Source organism: Spinacia oleracea, chromosome 4 (assembly GCF_020520425.1).
Source record: "Spinacia oleracea cultivar Varoflay chromosome 4, BTI_SOV_V1, whole genome shotgun sequence".
Classification (NCBI taxonomy): domain Eukaryota; kingdom Viridiplantae; phylum Streptophyta; class Magnoliopsida; order Caryophyllales; family Amaranthaceae; genus Spinacia; species Spinacia oleracea.
In genome coordinates, this window is record NC_079490.1 from 121,853,232 (window position 1) to 121,873,930 (window position 20,699).

Below are 20,699 nucleotides of genomic sequence, written 5' to 3' on the forward strand. Positions count from 1 at the left end.
CATGCATAGGAGAGCCTCTAGGTGCTTGCCTACTAAAGTTTTGGTTCGGGGGACCATCATATCTAGGCCTCTCATTCATAGCATTTTCATATTCCACATCAAATTCTTGCTCATAAGAAGATGCATGATCAACATATGAAACGTTATGCAAAGGATAGCACATGCTAGGAAAATGACCATACTCACCACAATTATCACAAAAAGATGTATCATGTGGAATTGTGTTATAGGAACTCACCTTGCCCTTCCCCTGAGTTAGAAGAGTAGCCGATGGTTGAGGAATGGTTGATGGTGATGGAGGTTGACTCGGAGCACTCTCAAGCTTTTCTAGCCTTGAGCTAAGCTTCTCAATTATGTGCGCTTGCTCCATTGCATAGATCGAACCCTTACCATCCTCATACTTCCCTTTGCTATCATAGTTCCTTGTTCCCTCGTGCCAAGCTTGATAGTTTGCACGACATCTTCTATGATCTCCTCTATTTGGTCCTCCGTCTTGTTCATTATAGGACCACCCGCCCCCGCATCCAAGCTTGGTTTGGAGGTTGGGCTCAATCCCAAGTAGAGGGTTTGTAGGAGGAGCCATTTAGGGTTTCCATGGTGAGGGCACTCCCTTTAATACTCTTTGAACCTATCCCATGCTTCAAATAGAGACTCATCCCGCTTTTTTCTCAAAAGATTGGATCTTATGACGGTATTCCGCCGTCTTCCCGTGCGAATAAAACTTTCTCAAGAACGCACTTGTCACTTCATTCCAAGTCCGTAGTGAGTTTTCCTTGACCTCCTTGTCAAGCCAATCACTAGCACGCCCTAGGAGGGAGAAGCGGAATAGCGTCAACCTTATGTATTCGGAAGTCACTCCATTGTGTTTAATAATATCGCAATAATGCTAAAATTGCTTCAAGTGTTCATGTGGCGATTCACTACTCTTTTTAAAAAAATGGATGACTTTGAACCAAAAGTAATCACTGCGGGCCTTATTTCGAAGTTGTTGGCATTGGTAGTCGGGGCTTGAATGCCACAAGTCGCCTCAAAGGCTCTAGAAATTCCTAGGTTCTTATCCGGAAGAGCCATTCTCTCAATGGTTGGACTTGTTGACTCTTGATCCGTAACTTCACTCAAAGGTTCGAATCTATTGTAGCTCGACGAACGGGTTCGGATACGTCTCAAGCTTCGCAAAGTCCTCTCCAACTCAAGGTCGAGAGGGTAGAGAGGCCTATGACGAGTTCGTCCCCTATCTTGCATACAAAACTCAAACAAACCGTTAGCAATGAAAAGCAAAAACTAAACAAGAATGAAATATTTTTGGTATTTTTCTTCTTTATGGTTAAACTAGACTCAACTTAACTCAAGAACAACAACCGACCCCGGCAACGGCGCCATTTTGATTAGGTGATTTCCGAGTCGTTAAACGGATACCACTCAATCAAACAAAATTTATAAACACCTAATTAACCGACTATATTGACTATAGTGGCAAGCATAGGGATCGTACCAAGGAAACGGAGTGAAACGAGTCTAACAAGTTAAGCTAGCTTAGAAAACGAGAATTGAATTGGATTATCAACTAACAAAGCTATACTACTAAGCAAGATATTCAAATTAGGAAAACGTTAGGCAATCGGGGATAGACATTGGGTAATTAGGGAAGGACAAAGGTTAACACACATAGATGTCGCAAAGACTTGACAATTAGAGGAAAAGCCACAAATGATGCGTTCACCAACTCTCGGATAGAACACATTTAGTTCCCTAAGCCTAGGAAGAGCCTTCGCATGATCCCTAGACTAAGTCACTAGCAATTAGAATTAGCTCTTCACATGAAACATCCTAATTCACAATCTCTTGCCAAATTAACATGAAGCACTGCAATCAATCCTAGTAGAACTAGCATTTGCAACTACCAATTCAACTAGTCATGGAAATTCTAAGCATCAAGTCAAGTTTAATCACAAACATCAACATGAATTTCCCTTCAATTTCCCCTATTCATTCTCAAGCTTCACCCCTATCCCTAACCTAAGAATCTACTCACAATTCATAATTTTAACTAATGAAATCAAGGAGTAAGAGCAATTGACCATTGAATTGAAAATTTGAATTGAAGGAATCAACAACTAAGAACCAAAGTGGACTAATCAATTGAGAATTATGAGAAGATGAAAATCAAAGCAAATATCATCAAAGATTAAAACATTCAAGAATTCAAGAAGAGAATTAAAGCAATTAAGAATTGAATAGAAACATTAAAGAAATTAAGGGTTGAGAGAATTACAAATGAAGCTTCCTCCAATTGAAGATTTTCTCTCTCTTAGACAAAGCTTAAAACTAAGAACAAAGCTCTATAATATTTCTGAAAACTAATTATGAAAAAGGTTCTTCTAAAAATAATATAAGAAATGTATTTATATGTTCCTAAAAATAGAAATTTAAACTCGAAAAATGTCCAGCGCGCGCCGCCGTGCTAAAGGGCAGACCCAGGTGCGAGCGCACCGGTGCGAGCGAGCAAATATGTTGTGCGAGCGGGCAGAGCGAAGATTCTTCTTCTTCGTACTGTGCGAGTGCACGAATATTCCGTGCGATCGCACAGGTCTGAGATAGCCAAAAATGACAAAATTCCTCGTGTGCTCGCATGGGGTTCTTGTGTGTGCACACAAGAATTCCGTGCGAGCGAGCTGATACTTCGTGCCATCGCACGCGAATCCGAATAGTTCCTGTAAGGCTTTTGCGATTTTGTGCGAACACAGAATTCTTGAACTCGGTCGCACACACCTGCGCGCCTTCAACATTAGTTTTTCTGACCCGTGCGAGCGCACGCAAATCCCGTGCGATCGCACATGTCTGCTTCGAGCCTTTTTTTCTACTCAATTTCCACCTTTCTTCAATAATTCCCTGTAAAGTACAATGATGGAATCAGGACATATAAATGCAACAAAAACTATCTAAAATCACCAAAAATCATAATAAAATAATACGAAAACCTAAGCTTAGAGCGACATAAATGCCGCTCATCAACACCACGTAGGCGCACATTATTTCTTTTGCCACAATAGCCAGTGCAAGAATTTTCTTGCGCTCGTTACAGTTTCAGACGGATACTAACGAGATTTAAATCTGGTTTAACGATCCTAATTTTATTGGAATTCTGCAGTCTACACTATAAATACAACCCTACTGCACCCCAATTGGAAGAATCAATTCAGTCTCACTCCTTTGATATTCCGAATTCTCTCTTCCCTATCTTGTATTCTAAATCTCTGTTGAAGTCCCCTCCCGTATTCCTAATAGTTTTGTCGTATTAACTCTTGTAAAGAATAACTCTGTCCGTATAAGCATTCAAACCATCCCAATTACTTTATCCTAAACCGAAGAATCTAAGGGGAAACTCTGGCGGAATTGAAGGAAGGATAAAGATCTAAAAGTCAGTACAAAGGTCGTTCTAAAGCTAAAAGAGGCTTTGCTAAGGCGAGTGGTAAGTGTTTCTGAGAACCGCAATATAGCCTAAGCTATATTGTAACGTGCCATATTCGGCTAATGTCTTTAATCACCTTTATAAACTATTAACATAATTTGATTATTTATAACGCCTAATAAGATATTATTAAAACAATCCAGATTACTTTTAGACTCCTTAAACTAATATAAATCATCCTACCAACGCTTGTTAGTTAATACGTGTGCATTAAAATACCCCCATATTAGTAATGTAGTTTAACGCATGTCACACCATCGTTACATTGACCTAGTAAGGACCGTCACATGGGCTAATTCTGGGCACTCCCCATATTAGTAAATATTCCCTGAACCCTCATTCTGCACTCTACGGATGTATATTGAGCGAATCCACACCAGGATCACAAGGGAACCTAAGGTCGTTTTGGTCAAATACGTGAGCCTGAGTTTCGGCTGTTATTCTCGTATCATAATAACTGGGTTTTGTCAGTTTTCCTCATTGTTGTTGAAAACTAAATGTAGACTCCATGGTCTAGTAAACAGGAGGCTATGACCACACAATTACTCCCCATTTACTTAATATTGATTGCCACGTCTGCGAGGGAAGAGAATGAAGAGATCCTAAACACGTCTTTTCGGCCCCCCTCACAGTGGTGACTCTGCTGGGGAGTATATTGAAATAATTATGCAATTAGTGATTTGACCTAGCCCGAGGGAAAAATCCAATGCTATGCCTCTTTGTTTCCTTATTAAGTTGGGAAAACCTGAAACATCAATGTAATCGTTTGACCGAACAGAACCGCATACAATCTTGTCTTCCTTGGCATGTATCTTCTCGGAAGTTGGGAATAAGGACACCTAATCGCCACAGGGGGTATATATGCTTCGGATGTTGTCCACTAGGCACTTTTGTTTGTAGTCCACCTATCCCAAACCAAATCGCTTACCTCCAAGGTCCCTTCTTAGGTATACATCACTACAACGTATGCCGAATAGACTTTTTAATGTAAAATTCGCTCATAAACTTGCCTACCTCGACCAAGGCCTACTTGGAATTGACGATAGGTTAGGCACCACTGGAAACCAGCCTATTAACCATAAAGACTTTGCATAAACTAAGTGTGCATATTTAAATTCAAAATCATGTTCGTTGTTAGTTTCGTGTAGAAATTACATGCTATGTGCGAATTAACTAACGAGACGCAAAGTTAAAAGTCAACGATATCTGAAAAATTAATAAAAATTCTTAAGAACGTTAAAGAAAAAATAATTAGCTACGAATCGAAACAAAGCAAACTATGTGTTCCGCAAACCTGGACGAGCGCTCCACTGCCCGCAGCTGCTGCTGCTGCTGCTGTCTTTTATACGCTCAGCTCCTTGTTTTGTGCACGCGCACAAACCCTATGTGCTCCCCCACGAAATCCATGCGTGCACACACAATTTCCGCTGAGCTTTTGAATGACTTTTGCAGCTTTGTACGCCCCCACAAGGCAGGTCTATGCGATCGCACAGACTTGAAACTGTTGCAATGTTGTTTTTCTGTTTGCTTGCTCGTGTGTAGCTGCTGTGGGGCTAAGTGCCTACTCATGGGCTAGGCTTGGTGTGGAGCTTCTGGGCAGCAAAGGAATGTTCGTGTGCTAGGTGGATGCGTCTGTTCTTTCTTCGTCGCTGCACATCAAAGCTCGTCGCGGCACATCAAACTTCGTCGCTGCACATTGTGCGTCGTATAACCCATGATGGATTTCGTCGCTACAAAAATAAAGTATCGTATGCACATTTAGAAACTCGTATAGCGCACCAGAAAATCATAAGCCACAATATTAAATTGGATAGCATCTTATTAAAATCGGGAGGCATATTATTAATTCATCTAGCATTTTTACAAATCGTAAAATCATTTTAATCGTCGTCTTAGCCAAAAATCACATTATTTGACAGGTTAACACTCTAAATGACCCCATGGTATAAAGTTGAGCATAAAACACACATTTAGAACGAAAACGGCTAGAATATACGCAAGACGAGAAAATGATACGATTAATGAAAAAACGCGACAAACGAACTAAAAACGATAAAACTAAGCAAAAAATAGGAATAAAATGCTAATAAAATGGAATAAAATCCTAGGCTAAGAGCGACATAAATGCCGCTCATCAAACTCCTCCAAGCTAAACCTTTGCTTTTCCCCAAGCAAATCTAGAATGAAAAACAAGGAGGAGAATGAACTCATTTATTTGAAATCAAAATTACGAAAATAAGAACTACAAGAATGCACACTAACTCATTGTCGTAGGAATCATGGATGCATTTAATCACATGCAACAAGCTCTTTGAACCCCACAATCGCTCATGAAGGCGAGTGAGATCTCACAAGGGTTTTCTAAGAGATTGACCCATAACTCTCCAAAAGAACCAAGTCAAGATAAAAGGAAAAAGATGGAAAACAAAGTAAAAGAAAAACAAATGTACAGGGGATTGAGATTTTATAACGAAACAAGCAACAAATGGATGCAAACATTTATAAATCAATAGGCGAGTGCACGTTAACGGATATCATAGGTCGAGTGAAACATTGACATGCAAAGCGTAGAGAACTAGGAAGTTTACACTCTTTTTCCCCCTTCAACCGACTTTACCGCGTCCTCTCTCTAGCTTCAAATCTACCCTCAAGGACGGCTCCTCATGACACCACGAAGGTGCCGGAAAAATTAGAATTTCAAGAGGGAAAAGAAAGCTACACGACAATCTCGACATGACTAACTCGCTCCATAGGTTTGACTATTTCCTCCCTCCATCGACAATGACTCAACCCTCTAAGGTCAAAAGTGCTTTTAAGGATGCAATGATAGGCTAGGGGTAAGGGAGTGGAAAATTTTGGAATTTGGTGCTAAATCCTTAACTGAAGCGTGGCTGCACTTGGAACCTCAAGAAATGAACCGAAACCAAAAAAAAATACCAAAAATTGGGCCTTCCCCCAAGCTTGTTCAACAAACAAAATCAAACTAAACATCTTTTTAAACTTTTCTTCGCTTTCTTTTTCTTATATTTTGTGTATTTCAAGTAAAACTTTTCATTTGCCTTGTTTTTCTCTCTTTGGCTTTTTCTTTTCAATGCAAAACATTTGCTCTTATTCAATAAAATATACACAATGATTTTCAATCTCCCATAGAACTTCACCATTTATTTCTTTTCTCAAATTTTCTTGAAATTCACAACTTCAAACCATAAGACCATTAAGCTTCACTATCACTTCTAAAGGTGAAAATAAAACAAGGGCTATTGGCTTGTAATGAGCTAATAAGAAATGAAGGGCAAGGCTCTAATGGATAGGAAGATTGGGCAAATGCAAACAAAAATACAAGAAAATTAGAAAAATGGTCCTAAAACTATAAAACGAAAAATAGTCACCGAAAGAAATGCCTTTGTCATGCCCTAAAGTGGTTCAGTCGTGATCCCGAGAAGGAAATACTCAAATTCTAGATAAAATAAAGTCAATGCCAAGGATCAAAGCCGCTCATGCAAAGTGTGTTTGAGAAATAGGCTAGAAAATTCAATATCCTCACACAAGGGTAGCAAATACCATCCTTTCCGGTTTCAAATGACTAGAGAGCATGACACTAGCTGATTACAAACCAAAGGTTCAAGAATCATGCTCTTCAAAGTTCTAACCAACTGCCTTTGCATGAAAGTCCTATATTCGACCCTAGATATCCAAGACCGTGTGACAGGCTAAAGTCGTATCACCTAATAAAAAATAACCTAAGTCCACTAACAAGATAGCAAGGGAAGTAGGGATCGTATCCACAGGGAAACAGGCGTTCTTTCTATTACTAAAACTAAAGTCTAGACTATTGCGAACAAGAATTTGGTTGGTTTTGTAGGGGAATACAGTTAAATATAATAACATGTGCAGAAACGATCCCCAAAGCCAGGAAGCATGTATAAAGCACAGATTAAGCATACTTACATTTGAAGCGTGTTTTCCTCAGTAATCTGTCAACGAACACGAACTTAGAACTCCACTTGTTGTTCCTCTACTTGGTTCACCGACACGATCAGATCCGTGTTGATAATCGTAGCTTAGACAATCGATCAAGAGTGTTTGCTTTTGGGAAGAACTCACTTTGGAGGCACAGAGAGAATTAGGGTTCTCTGAGTCTCTAGGGTTTGAGTATAATTGAATTGTGTTAGGAAAACTAGGGTGTGTAGGTTATTAGAATAACCTACTAACCGGCCAAGCCAATAAGGCCACGACCGGCCAGCAAGCCCACGCGACACACACACGCAAGCACGCAGCCAGCTGGGCCGCGCGCTGCTGCTGATGCGTTGTGGTCTTGGCCCGCGCGCACACACACAACCGCTTGGCTTTGGGCCAGCGCTGTTGTGCTCGTGTTGCTTGCGTACCAAGCGCCCATGGTCCTTGAATGCTTCGTGTATTCGGCTCGTGGGATGCTCTTCGTATTCGTGACTTAATATCGTTGCGGATATTATTTATCGTTTCGTATACGACGAATCACCGTCGTACGATACGATTTATTCGTTTCGCCCAGCTTACGAATATTCGCGATACGATATACGATTCCGATGCTTGGTCGTATCGTATAATATGTTTTCCAAAACTAATTCCCAAAAAGCTATTAAATGAATTTCCGATTCATTTAATCCGGTGATCTGTTACGTGTCATTGGTGTGACCTTGTAGGTTCAGTCAAGAGTAAGTTGTGATTTTAATATTCATTAGAACTCACTGATCGGAAGCATTGCTCCAGCTAGCTGTTCCGATCACTTGATCTCACTGAATTAATTGTTCGAAATTAATCTTAACCTTGGTATTAGACTTAATGCACCTTGGGTGAAGGACATATTTCCTTCAGTCTCCCACTTGTCATTCAGACAAGTGTGCATTCACATTCCTTTGCACTTAGTTTTACTTACTGAACATAAGGTAAGATCCAAGCCATCCTTATTAGGTCCAGAAGTATTTCTCGGATTACAGAGCTCAACTGTTAAACTTTTACAGAAGGTTAAGCCTTCACCATTCTGAGCACGGCCATGCATTTTACAGTATCTAACTCTTCGAGAGGCCTTGTTACACAACAACACCATATCCTATCAAAGATAGGAGGACAATCCATTCTTCTAATCTATGAAAACTCACTTTTATTCATAGTAAGCCCAATAACTTCTTTTATAGCCTCCTTTTATGGTGCGACGTTTAGCTAGCATCAAAGCGAACTAATCTCAAACGAGCAAACATAATCGCTCATGTTTTGAGGAACGGTTCTAATCACCATTAATGAGAACTACTTATGACATGACTTTAATCTCTTAAAGTGTTCTCATGGTCAATCCGATACAAGATCCAATAAGTATCTATGCAAAAGTTTCTGACATCCAGTCATACTAGTTCAAGAAACCGAACCAAAAATCTACTTGCAATCTAATCTTCATTAGTCATTGGTCGTCCACCTTTCAATGACCTGGATTAGGGATCCTTTGTGACTTCAATATTCAAGTTTACTTATGGGTGTTTCTTTGTCGAAGAATCCATCTTGACATCCCATTTGAATGATTTTAATCACATGGACTTATCATTTAATACTAAACCAAAATTAAATGAATATGAAATAATAAATTTCATAAATATGAAATGGTTAAACCAATTGTTTTAAACATAGATCTAACAGATGTTCTAAAACAATACTTAGAAAATCAAAGCCAATCTCCAACATGCTTGATTCCCATGGTTGCTACATGTGCGTTTGATGAGCGGCATTTATGTCGCTCTAGGCCTAGGATTTTATAGAATTTTATTATGCTTTTTGATAGTTTTGTATAGTTTTGTTGCATTTTTATCCCCTTATTCTATCTATGAACTTTTCAGGGAAAAATGTTGGAAATGATGGAAAACACTTGAGGATTGCTCGAATTAAGCCCGTGCGATCGCACAGAATTTTTGTGTGTTCGCACGGGTCAACAGATTTGCCTCCAAAGTCAAGCAGGCTTGTGCGCTCGTGCTCCCAGATCGTGTGTTCGCACGAAATCGAAAAAAAGATGCAGGAACTATTTGGGATTTCGTGCGATCGCACAGAAGAAGATCCCGCTCGCACTGATTTTTCGTGGGCTCGCACTGAATTTCCGTGCAAGCACATGAAGATTTCTGAGAATTTGGCTAAGTCAGGCCCGTGCGATCGTACGGTTTGTGGGCACGATCGCACGGATCGAAGAAGAAAATTCGTCGCTGAGATCGCTCGCACTAAACCACAGCCCGCTCGCACTGATGCGATTGCATGTGGGTATGCCCGTTCGCACGGCTGCGCGGGATTCCCTTTTCGAGTTTAAACTTCTCAATTTTAGGGGTTAGTATAAATAGAATTCTCATTATTTTTATGAGATAGTTAATTTCAGAAATAGAATTTAGGAAGTTTTAGAAGGTTTGCTCTTCAAGCTAGTGTTCTAGAGAGAGAAACTCATTGATTTCAAGCTTCAAATCTGTAATTTCTTCAACTCTTCTCTTTTCCTTGCAATTTAATTTAAGTTCTTAGTATTTTGTTCATGCTAATCTGTCATAGTTCTTTGATTGTTCTTCAACTTCTTGAATTTCTTTTGCTTTGATTTTAATTCCATTAATTCTAAATTCTCTAGTTGTTGATTTTAGTTTGCAATTGAATTCTTGATTCTCTCCTCTTATTCCTTCAAGTTCATGCTTGCTACCCTGGTATTAATGGATTTCTTGATTTGTAGAATGATTAGTGAGTAGAATTAGGTTAGGGAAAGGGGAGAATCTAGGGGCTTAATTAGGGGAAATTGATGATTGAATTGATTAATGATTGATGTAATTAAATTGATAGTGCTAGGATTTTCCATGACCAATTGAGTAGTAGTTGCAAATGCTAATTGATTGGACTTGATTGGAATGTATGATTTAGGTTTGGCAAGACACTGTGAGCCTAATTCGTGCAAGTGAATGATTGTTCCTATTATATGCAAGCCTATCTAGCTTAGGATTAGGCGAAAGCTCTTCTATAGGCTAGGTTGCTTCGCGTGCTCCATCCTAGAGGTGGCGAGCACGTCATTTGGTTTCATTCCCCTATGTGCTATGTCATTGCATCATTCATGATTATTTAGATAGTACTCCCTCCATTTCTTTTTGATGTATCCATTTGGAATCTGGTGTGGTTTTTAAGAAAATTGGAATATTGGTTTGTATGGGTATAAGTGTGATGTTTGGGTGTAAGAGAAATGATTGGGTGTAAGAGATTATAATAAATAAAGGAGTGAGAAAATAATAAAGAAATAAGGTAAGAGAGAGGAGTGATAATGATGGGTGATAAAGGAGGTGAGAGAGTGGGTATATGGGGAAGGGAAAAGAATTAAATATTATGGGTGGGGAAAATTAGGTGGGAATATGGGTAGAATCTTTAGGTATTTTGGTAATTAGATAGAAATGTAAGGGTATTTTAGGATAAAATGTATGTCCAAAAATAGAATAGATTCTAAATGGATACAACAATATGAAACGCTTAAAATGGAAACGGATACAACAAAAAGAAACGGAGGGAGTAGTTCATTTCCCCAGATTTCCCTAGCCTATCCCCAACTCCCTAACGTTTCCCTTTCTTGATTCAAATTCGCATAATTGTTAGTTTTAGTTTCTTAGTGATAATTCAAACCAAACTTCTTGTTCGAACTAGGTTGAATCTAAAATCGATAACCACCGTTTCTTTGGGACGATCCCTATACTTTCCACTATAGTTCATATAGTTGGTTAGTCTAGCGGTTCTATAAATTTTGTTTGGTGAGGTGTTGATCTATCAACGACGGAAAAACACCCTATCAAAATGGCGTCGTTGCCGGGGAACGGTTGTTGTTTGTTGAGTTAGTTGAGACTAGTTCATCATTAGAAAATACAAAAACTTTGCAATTATGCTTAGCTTTCTTTTTCCTTGGCATTGCTCACGGTTTTCTTGAGTTTGTATGCTTGTTAGGGGGCATGCTCGTCAAAGGACCCTCCATCCTCTTGACCACGAATTGGAGAGGACACTTAGGAGGCTAAGGTCGTGTTCGGTCTAGCTCATCATGCCATAACAGATTTGAATCGTTGAGTGTTGGTGAGGAACAACAAGAGAGTGAGCAAGTTTTTGAGAATATGGCACTCCCGGTTAAGAACTTGGGAATACCGGGGGCATTCGAAGCTACATGCGGTATCCAAGCCCCCACAACAAGTGCCAACAACTTTGAGATCAAGCCTGCCTTGATCAATTTGGTCCAAAGCCACCCCTTTTGAGGGAAGAGCACTGAATCACCTCACGAACACCTCAAACAATTCGAGCACTATTGTGACACAATCAAGCACAACGGTGTCACGTCGGATTATGTGAGGTTGACATTGTTTTGTTTCTCTCTACTTGGGCGAGCAAGTGATTGGCTTGACAAGGAGGTCAAGCCCAACTCACTTTGTACTTGGAACGAGGTGACTACTGCCTTCTTGAGCAAGTTTTACTCGCATGGAAAGACGGCGGAATATCGCCACAAGATCCAATCCTTTGAGCAAAGGCGAGACGAGTCACTCTTCGAAGCTTGGGATCGTTTTAAGGAGTACCAAAGGGAATGCCCTCATCATGGGATCCCTAAATGGTTGTTGCTTCAAGCCGTCTACTTGGGGTTGAGTCCAAGTTCAAAGACAAGTCTAAATGCGGGCGCGGTAGGTCCCATCATGAACAAGACCCAAGATCAAATTGAGGAGATAAATGAGGACGTGGTCCAAATTATCAAGCTTGGCATGTTGGTGCAAGGGACTATGATGGCAAGGGAAGGAATGATGATGGTAAAGGATCGGTCTATGCTATGGAGCAAGCTAGGATCATCGAGAAGCTTAGCTCGCGATTGGAGAAGCTTGAAAGCACACCAAGCCAACCGCCATCACCATCTAGAGTTCCATCACCTTCGGCCACTCTTCTCACTAAGGGGAAGAGCAAGGTGAGTTCCTATGACACAATGCCTTTGGGCACTTCTTTTTGTGATAATTGCCAAGATTATGGTCACTTCCCCAATGCATGCCCCTTGGTTCATAATGTGTCTTTTGTGGATTATGGCCCTTCGTATGAAGGTGATTTTGATGTGGAATATGCTCATGCCTTAAATGAGAGGCCTAGAAATGATAACCCCAATAATCAAAATTTTGCTAGGCAACCTAGAGGGCCCCCAATGTATGGTTCCCATCAAGGCTATGGCCAAGGAAGTGGGTATGATAGCCAAAACCGAGGTGGCTATAAAGCACAAGGCTATGAAGGCCAAGCGCCCTATGGTCAACCTCAAGGTTTGGGCAATCAAGGCCAATACAACCAAGGGAGTTATAATCCCAACCATCAAGGTGGGGAGGGTTATAACTACTCTTATGGGCAATTTAGGGGTGCCTCTGGTGGGGGTTATCCTTTGAACTCGGGAGGTCCATATGGTGTGTCTCAACTTACACCTCCCAGATTCAATGGACCGAGGACATTTGGCAACCAATATCAACCAAACCTTAGTGGTTATGGCAATGCATCTCCACCACTCCCGCCTCTTAAGACTAATCTTGAGGCTCTCATGGAGTCGTTTGTGGGGGCTCAAGCCAAGATGAATGTCGAGTTTGAGGATGGATTCAAGCAATCCAACACTCACTTAAAGATGATTGAGACCCAACTTGCACAACTAGCTAGCACCATTAAAGAGCAACAAGTGCACACAAGTCTCCCACCGCAAGGTCAAGAACCTAAACAAATGTACTTGGTTGTGACTCGGAGTGGGATGACTCTAGAAGATGATGCTAAACTAGTCGATGCACCTTGCTTTAGGGGTGAGGATCCTAAGGGGAATGAGTCTCTGGACTGTGATATTGTGGAAGAGGAGTCTCATGTCGATGGTGTGATTGATGGTGTTAAGTCGACGGGGACTACTCTTCCTCCTCTCCCAATTCCTCCTCCCCCCTATCCTCAAAGAATTTCTGGAAATAAACTTGATGATCAATTTCACAAGTTTTGGGAAACCATTAGCAAGCTTTATGTGTCATTGTCTTTCACCGAGGCACTCAAACAAATGCCTCACTATTCTAGATTCATGAGAGATATTCTTAGTGGCAAAAGAAGTTGTGAAGCAAAGGAGACCGTGCAACTCACGGAGTGTTGTAGCGCTCTAATTCAACACTCTTTTCCTCCAAAACTCAATGATCCCGGGAGTTTTTTTTATCCCTTGTAGCATTCAAAAGCTCAAATTTGATAATGCTCTTTGTGATTTGGGGGCGAGTGTGAGCATCTTGCCATATAAGACCTATGAGAAGCTCAAGCTAGGTGATCTCTCTCCTACCGCTATGTCATTGCAACTAGCCAATCGATCGGTTATGTTGCCATTGGGTAGGATTGAGGATGTTCCCCTCGTTGTTGGCAAGCTTACTTTCCTTGTTGATTTCGTCGTCTTGGACATCGATGAGGATGCCCATACCCCAATTATCTTGGGGAGGCCATTCTTGGCTACGGCGGGTGATCTCATCGATGTTCAAGGTGGCCTTATCACTTTGAAGGCGGGAGACGCCAAGGCTAGTTTCAAGCTTGCAATTGATGAACATTGTTGCTCTAAGATGAAAAGTTGTATGAAAGTTGACACTCTTGCTTGTGTTGAGCACAATCATTCTTGTGCTAATGCTTCTAACAATCCTTGTTTTATTAAGTGTGATTTTGAGATTGATAGGAAGGTGAAGAAGGATATGCACGAGAGCTCCTTTGTGCTAGGCGATTCCTATGATGACGTCATCACCCTTCCCGACACATTCGGGATGGATCTTGATGATATGGGGTCACTCACTCCGGCATGTAATGGTAAGAGGTGTATGAGCAAGAAGTCTAAGCAAGGCAATCCTATGCCTAGGAAGACTTGGTTTGGTCCCCACTCAATAAGTGGTGATTTGGGTAAGTTCTTTGTGCCCAAGGAGGCCAAGAAAGGTTTGTTGACTAGTGTTGGCCTAAGGTTTGTTGTGTTCGACCCCCCTTGACTTTTGGGGAAGTCCGTCAAGCTAATGACGTTAAACGAACGCTTCCGGGAGGCAACCCGTGTATTCATTTCCTATCTTGTCCCCCCCCCCCCCCCCATGAGCTTTGGGGGGATTCGTCAAGCTAATAACGTTAAACGAGCGCTTCCCGGGAGGCAACCCGGTTGCCTAAGTCTAGTCTTAATTTGTTTTTGTTCACTAACTTTTGTTTTCATAGTTTTCTTTTTCTTTTTATTAAATAAAAATGATGAGATGGGGTGCATTAATCGAGTAAGGCAAAAAAGACATTTATCCAGTTCTGTGCGATCGCACAGCTAATCCATGCGATCGCACAAAACTGGAAATATGGATCAATAGCTTCCCAGCAGTTCGTGCGATCGGGTTAGCTTTATGTGCGATCGAGCTCAATCCGTGCGATCGCACTGAAATTTCGTGCGCTCGCACGGGTCGGGCGACCCGGTTCTGCAATCGTGTTTTATCAAAAATACGCCCCTTCTTCTTCATTTCTCACTTTTATTTCTCATTTCTTCACCATCTCTCCACTCTTCTCTCTACTCAAACTCTTCAACCTCCATTTACTACTCAATCTCACTCACTCATTTCACTCCAAATCAATCACATTCACAAATTCATTATCTTCCCCAACTTTAAAACCATTAATTTCAGATTTTTATTCAAAAACCCCCCAATTTCTAGGGTTTTATGTGAACTTTGATTTTGTGATTCTTGTTGCAATTGGAGCTTTGGAGTGTGCTTTTGGGTGATCTTGTCTTCTTCCTTTGCTAGTGGGTGACGATTTATTTCCCTTCCTTCTCCATTTTCTTTGCATATTGATTTCATTGTTCATATTATTTGGGTGAATTTATGAAATTTTTGATTTTGATTGGTTAGAGATGCATGTTGGTTTTTGTGTTTGCTCCTTGATAGTCTAGACTTTTTATGCATGATACATTGTTAATATTTGTAAAGTCTAGTCTATTGGTAGATTTTTGGTGAAATGTTGATGGAATTCTAGTTGGGATTGTTGTTTTTGGTTGATGTGTATTGATTTGAGTACTCTTGTTCGTATTGAACTTGGGTGGTATATTGGTATTCATTTGTGGTAGTCTTGGTGATAGATTGTTAGCTTTCTTTACTAACTTAGTTATTCCATTTGTTTTGGATTGTGGTTGTTTTCTTTGGTTGTGTGTAGGTTTTTGTTCTCTAGTAGTTCATCATGATGACAAACGTTCCAAGAAAGGGCCCAACGCCCAACCAAACAAGTGCAAGGCACCCGCTCCGCCGGAGTTCGAAACTTATGGCATTACCTTTCCGGAACAACGGTCTTGGACCTATTTTGAAGAATTGTCTAAGCGGACCATCCGCCCGACAAAGTTCTATCATAAGAAGACCGTTCGTGATTTGGGGTTTAAGAAGGAGCTTGATGTTTTGATTGACGGACTCGATCTTGAGGAGTTCGTAAAGATGCATGCTAAGACATAAAAGAGGGTCACCTTCGAGTTTCTTGCCTCGGCTCGGAGGCGAAGGGTTTTTGAGGATGGGAAAGAGACGGTGGAGCTTCACTTTCAATAATCAGCACAAGCTCACCGATGAAGAGATCAATGATTTCTTCACTATCTTCCCAAACCGGGGTCTTGTCACTAACCCGGTGGTGGAGTATGCGGGCTCCTATGATGAGAACATTTGGTGGGGGGACCTCACGGGAGAGGAGAGGAAGTTCATTTCCTCTTCGGCAAAGTCATCTTCATTTCATCACCCCGCCATTCGTTACTTGAACCGCATGCTCTTATATGCGGTCTTTGCTAAGGGATCTACCGGGTTCTTGTCTAGCCCGGAGCTTGGAGCCTTATGGCTAGCCACCGAGAGCGATCGTGGCGTTTTGTATTTTGGGCAGCTTATGATCACCCGGATTATTGAAATTCGGGATGGGCAACCGACTAGTGGTGATATCCTTATTGATGGGATGCTCACCCTTCTCTTGAGGGCACTTCCCAATGATTCTTACAAGACCGCCCTAGAAGAGTTGGATGAAGTTCACGGAGGGAAGTTCCTTGAATTGCGGACTCTCACCAATGCCAAGTGGATCAAGGCCACCAAGAATGACAAGTATATTTGGTCGGTCAAGCAACGAGATTGGTGCATCCTTCCCAATCCCTCCATCACTTCTTGGACTCCCAATGTGCGGTATTTGCTTCCCCGCGATCCTCAATTCATTGGTCAAGAGGCAAGGGTTCCTCCTCCTCAACCCGCCCCAGAGTCTCCTCCTCATCGTCCTCCCCGTGGTCCTCCTCCTATCTCGGAGACTTCCCCTCATGAGGGTGGTATGTCGTCTTCCTCCTCTCCTTTTGATTTTCATGGCTTACAATCTACCTTTGCGGCTATCTTGCAAGGGCAAGAGGACCAAGCTCGTACCTTGGCCACTCTTGCTCCTCAAGGGAGCTGCACGGGAGATTCTTATCCCGATTTTGACTCGTCCTATTACGGTAGGAGGGTGTACGGTTTCCATGTTGACAAAGGGGACTTTGCCTCTTATGTCAACTATCCTTATCACCCTCCCCAACAAGGGCCCGTCCCTAGTTGGAATGAGGAGCGTACACCCACCTACCCGTATTGGATGGGTCCATCCCGACCCGGTGTCACTCCCCCCTCCTTTCCGCCCTATGACTATACTATGATGGGCGGTAGTGACTACCGTGGTGACCTTATGTATCCTACTCCCCCACCGGTTGATCGGCCTGATGGTTGGCCGGAGGATTTCACCAGGTGGCCTAAGGATTATACGGGAGGTTGGGATGGTCCCCGAGGAGAGCCACCCCAAGGCAACTACCCCCTTAAACCCGAGTATGCTTGGCCTCCCTATACCAACGCTTCGGGTCCCGATGTGGACCCCACCTACAATTTCACCCCTTTTACGGATGAAGAGGCTCATGCTCATCGTCTTAAAATGGATGAATATTGGAGGCTTTATGACCTTGAGCGTCATGGGGAGGGCCCAAGCACCTCTTAGGGTTCCCTCCACTTCTCCCCCATCTTATATTGTAATGGTATGCTTGTCTTTAGCTTGGGGGGGGGGGGGGGGGGGGGAAGTGTGACGTGGGGTTTTGCTATGAGGACCCTTTTATGATGGTTGGTGTTGTTGGTGTTCTTACCACTTTTAGTGGTTGTATATATGATGAGCTTCTTGGTGTGTTTTGGCCATTTGGCCTTGTCTACTAATATTTTTCTTGATTGTTTTTTAGTGTTCTTTTTGGTATTGTTTCATTTTTGTGGGTTCATGCTTTCAACCAATGCCTTGTTCGTCGATATTTTGGTGAGTTTGTTCGGTTTTTATCGGTTCTTTGAGGGATTTGCTCCCACGGCACATCCGATAATATCCTTCTTACTCTATTACATTCTTTGGGACGGGCATATTGCATATGGGGCTTTTGGTTGGATGGGTAGTTGTGCCCCTCCTTGTTTAGTTTTAGGCCTTGAGGACATGGCCTAATTCTAGCTTGGGGGGAGTTTTGTTGTGTGGTTGCCTATTTGTGATGCTCATGTCTTTGAAACCATACCCTATGTGCACTTGTATATATTAGTTTCTTTGTTTTTAGTTTGATTTAGTTTGATTCTAGTTTCTTTTCTTTTCGTTTGTTTTGTTTGTTTCTTTTTGTTTTCCTTTTTGGTGTGTTTTCTTATTTTCTTCCTTTTTCTTTCTTTTTCCTTATTTTTCTTTCCCTTTTGTCAAGGCAAGTTTTTCTAGGCTTTTTAGGCATTATTCTTGATTTGGGAAATTATTCTTGATTTGGGCAAATAAAATTGGAACTTGTAGGTTAGAATGCTTTTATTCCTAATTGGTAGATGTTTGCACGGTTTTTAATGTCTTGAGTCGAATCTAGGATTTAGGTGTTAAGAAAGTTGGTTGAACTTTGGGTAGCATGTGTCTTGAACCCTTGGCTTGTGGTAAGATGGTGTCGATTCTCTCTAGTGATTTGAAACCGGAGAGAGTCGTATTTTCTTCCATGTGAGGTTCATGTTCAAATTAGCCCAAACACATATACATATATTGAGTGGCATGGATCCTTGGCATTGACACTACAAGAAATTTGACTTTTTACAACATAAATCTACCAACAATTTATATATTTGTTGGTAATAGTTAATATTACCAACAGAAATATACGGTCATGACTTTCTTATCTCCCGAATTTGACTATTTCCTTCCCGAGACCGCGACCGAACTACTTTAGGGGACGATAGAGGCATTTCTTTCGGTGACTATTTTTCTTTTTAGCTTAGGACTTTATTTTCTATTTTCCTCATATATTTTTGTGTGCATTTTCCCCCTTGCTAGCCATTTGAGCCTTTCCCCTTCATTTCTTATGAGCACATTACAAGCCTAATAGCCTTTGTTTTATTTTCACCCTTAGAAGTGATAGTGAAGCTTTGTGTTATGATGCTTGATGGTTATGAATGAATATGCAAAGTTGAGGAATGATTGTTATTGGTATGAATGGCAATGTTTGGGAAGTATGTTGTATATAGTGAATAAATGATGCAAAAGCAAAAAGAGAATAAAGTTTTGAAAAAGCCAAAAATAGAGAAAAACAAGGCAATGAGAAAAGTTTCAATTGAAACACAAAAAAAGAGAATCAAATCAAGAAAAGTGCAAAAAGAGTTGTAGCTTAGAATAGTTGTTGAATAAGCTTGGGGGTACCCCAAATAAGTGGTATGAGTTCGTTTTTGGTTCGATTTGCTTAAGTTGAGTTCTATCATTGCGCTTCACTTTAGGTATGAGCACCAAATCCCAAATTTGTTCCGCACCTTACCCCTAGCCTACGTTACACCCTAAAAAGTCCTCTTGACCCTTTTGAGTTGAGTCATTGTCGGTGGAGGGAGGATTTGGTCAACTTTATGGAATGGGATTGTCATGCTAAGATATCGGGTAGCGTACTCTTATTTTCTGGCGCCTTCGCGGCGTCTCGATACGCTATTCTCAAGGGTGGATAGGATCTAGAGATTTGACACGGTATGCTTGGTTGAAGGGGAATTGACTAGTGTTTACCCTTAGTTCTCTTTGCTTGGCACTAGAATCTTTCACTCGACTTGTTAGCGTGCATTTGTTTATTTAGTTAGTAATGTTAGCATTCTCTCACACTTGTTCCATAATAAAGACCCATTTCTTGAGTTTTGTAGTTTCATTTTTCATTTTCTTTTTCTTTCTTTTCTTTTTCTTTCTTTCTTTTTCTTTTCTTTCTTTTTCTTTTCTTTCCTTTTCTTGGTTTGTTTTCCATTTTAGGTCTTGCCTTGATTCAAATTTTTGGAAGAGTTATGGGTGTTTCTGTTTGGAAACCCTTGCGAGATCCCACTCGCCCCCTTGAGCGATTGTGGGGTTTAAAGAGCTTGTTGCATGCGCTTAAATGCAAACGTGATTCCTACGAAAGTGAGTTAGTGTGCATAGATCTTATTTTCGTAGTTTTAGATTTTGAATAATGGCTCATTCTCTCCTATTTCATGCTTGGTTTGCTAGGGACTAGCAAACGATTAGCTTGGGGGAGTTTGATGAGCGGCATTTATGTCGCTCTAGGCCTAGGATTTTATAGAATTTTATTATCCTTTTTGATAGTTTGGTATAGTTTAGTTGCATTTTTATCCCCTTATTCCATCTATGAACTTTTCAGGTAAAAATGTTGGAAATGATGGAAAACACTTGAGGATTGCTCGAATTAAGCCCGTGCGATCACACAGAATTTCTGTGTGTTCGCACGGGTCAGCAAATTTGCCTCCAAAGTCAAGCAGGCTTGTGCGCTCGTGCTCCCAGATCGTGTGTTCGCACGAAATCGAAAAAACGATGCAGGAACTATTTGGGATTTCGTGCGATCGCATAGAAGAAGAGCCCGCTCGCACATGAAGATTTCTAAGAATTTGTGTAGGGGTTTTTTTTCCCGTTTCCTACAAGGGAGGTTTTAGGAGGCCGGCCGGCTCGTTTAGAGAACCGTTTGAATTTTTGCACCTCGAAGGAGTCGCCACCAAACTTTATTTAAGGTCTTGTTTGGAAAGAACGCAAATGACTCTATTTTTGGATAAGGCCTTGAATCCTTGAAACGGATGTGTGAGATCCGGGCTCGGGAACGAAAATGCTTATTCGGCGAGCTTTAGAAATATTCAAGACGTTGGCACAACATTAGTTCGAAAATAAACCCTAGATTAGACTATGTGGGTTTGAAATTTAGAGCAAAATAGAATTT

At 41.2% G+C, this 20,699-nt stretch overlaps 2 non-coding genes across 2 annotated transcripts; one reads left to right on the top strand and one right to left on the bottom strand.

The window, feature by feature from the left end:
* The first annotated feature begins 588 nt into the window (after positions 1 to 588).
* Positions 589 to 697, top strand: LOC130460434 (small nucleolar RNA R71). The gene has a single exon (XR_008920304.1). It is a non-coding gene; the product is annotated as a small nucleolar RNA R71 (small nucleolar RNA).
* An 11,277-nt stretch (positions 698 to 11,974) lies between these two features.
* LOC130460380 (small nucleolar RNA R71) lies at positions 11,975 to 12,077 on the bottom strand. Its single transcript, XR_008920261.1, has one exon. It is a non-coding gene; the product is annotated as a small nucleolar RNA R71 (small nucleolar RNA).
* Between the last annotated feature and the right edge of the window lie 8,622 nt (positions 12,078 to 20,699).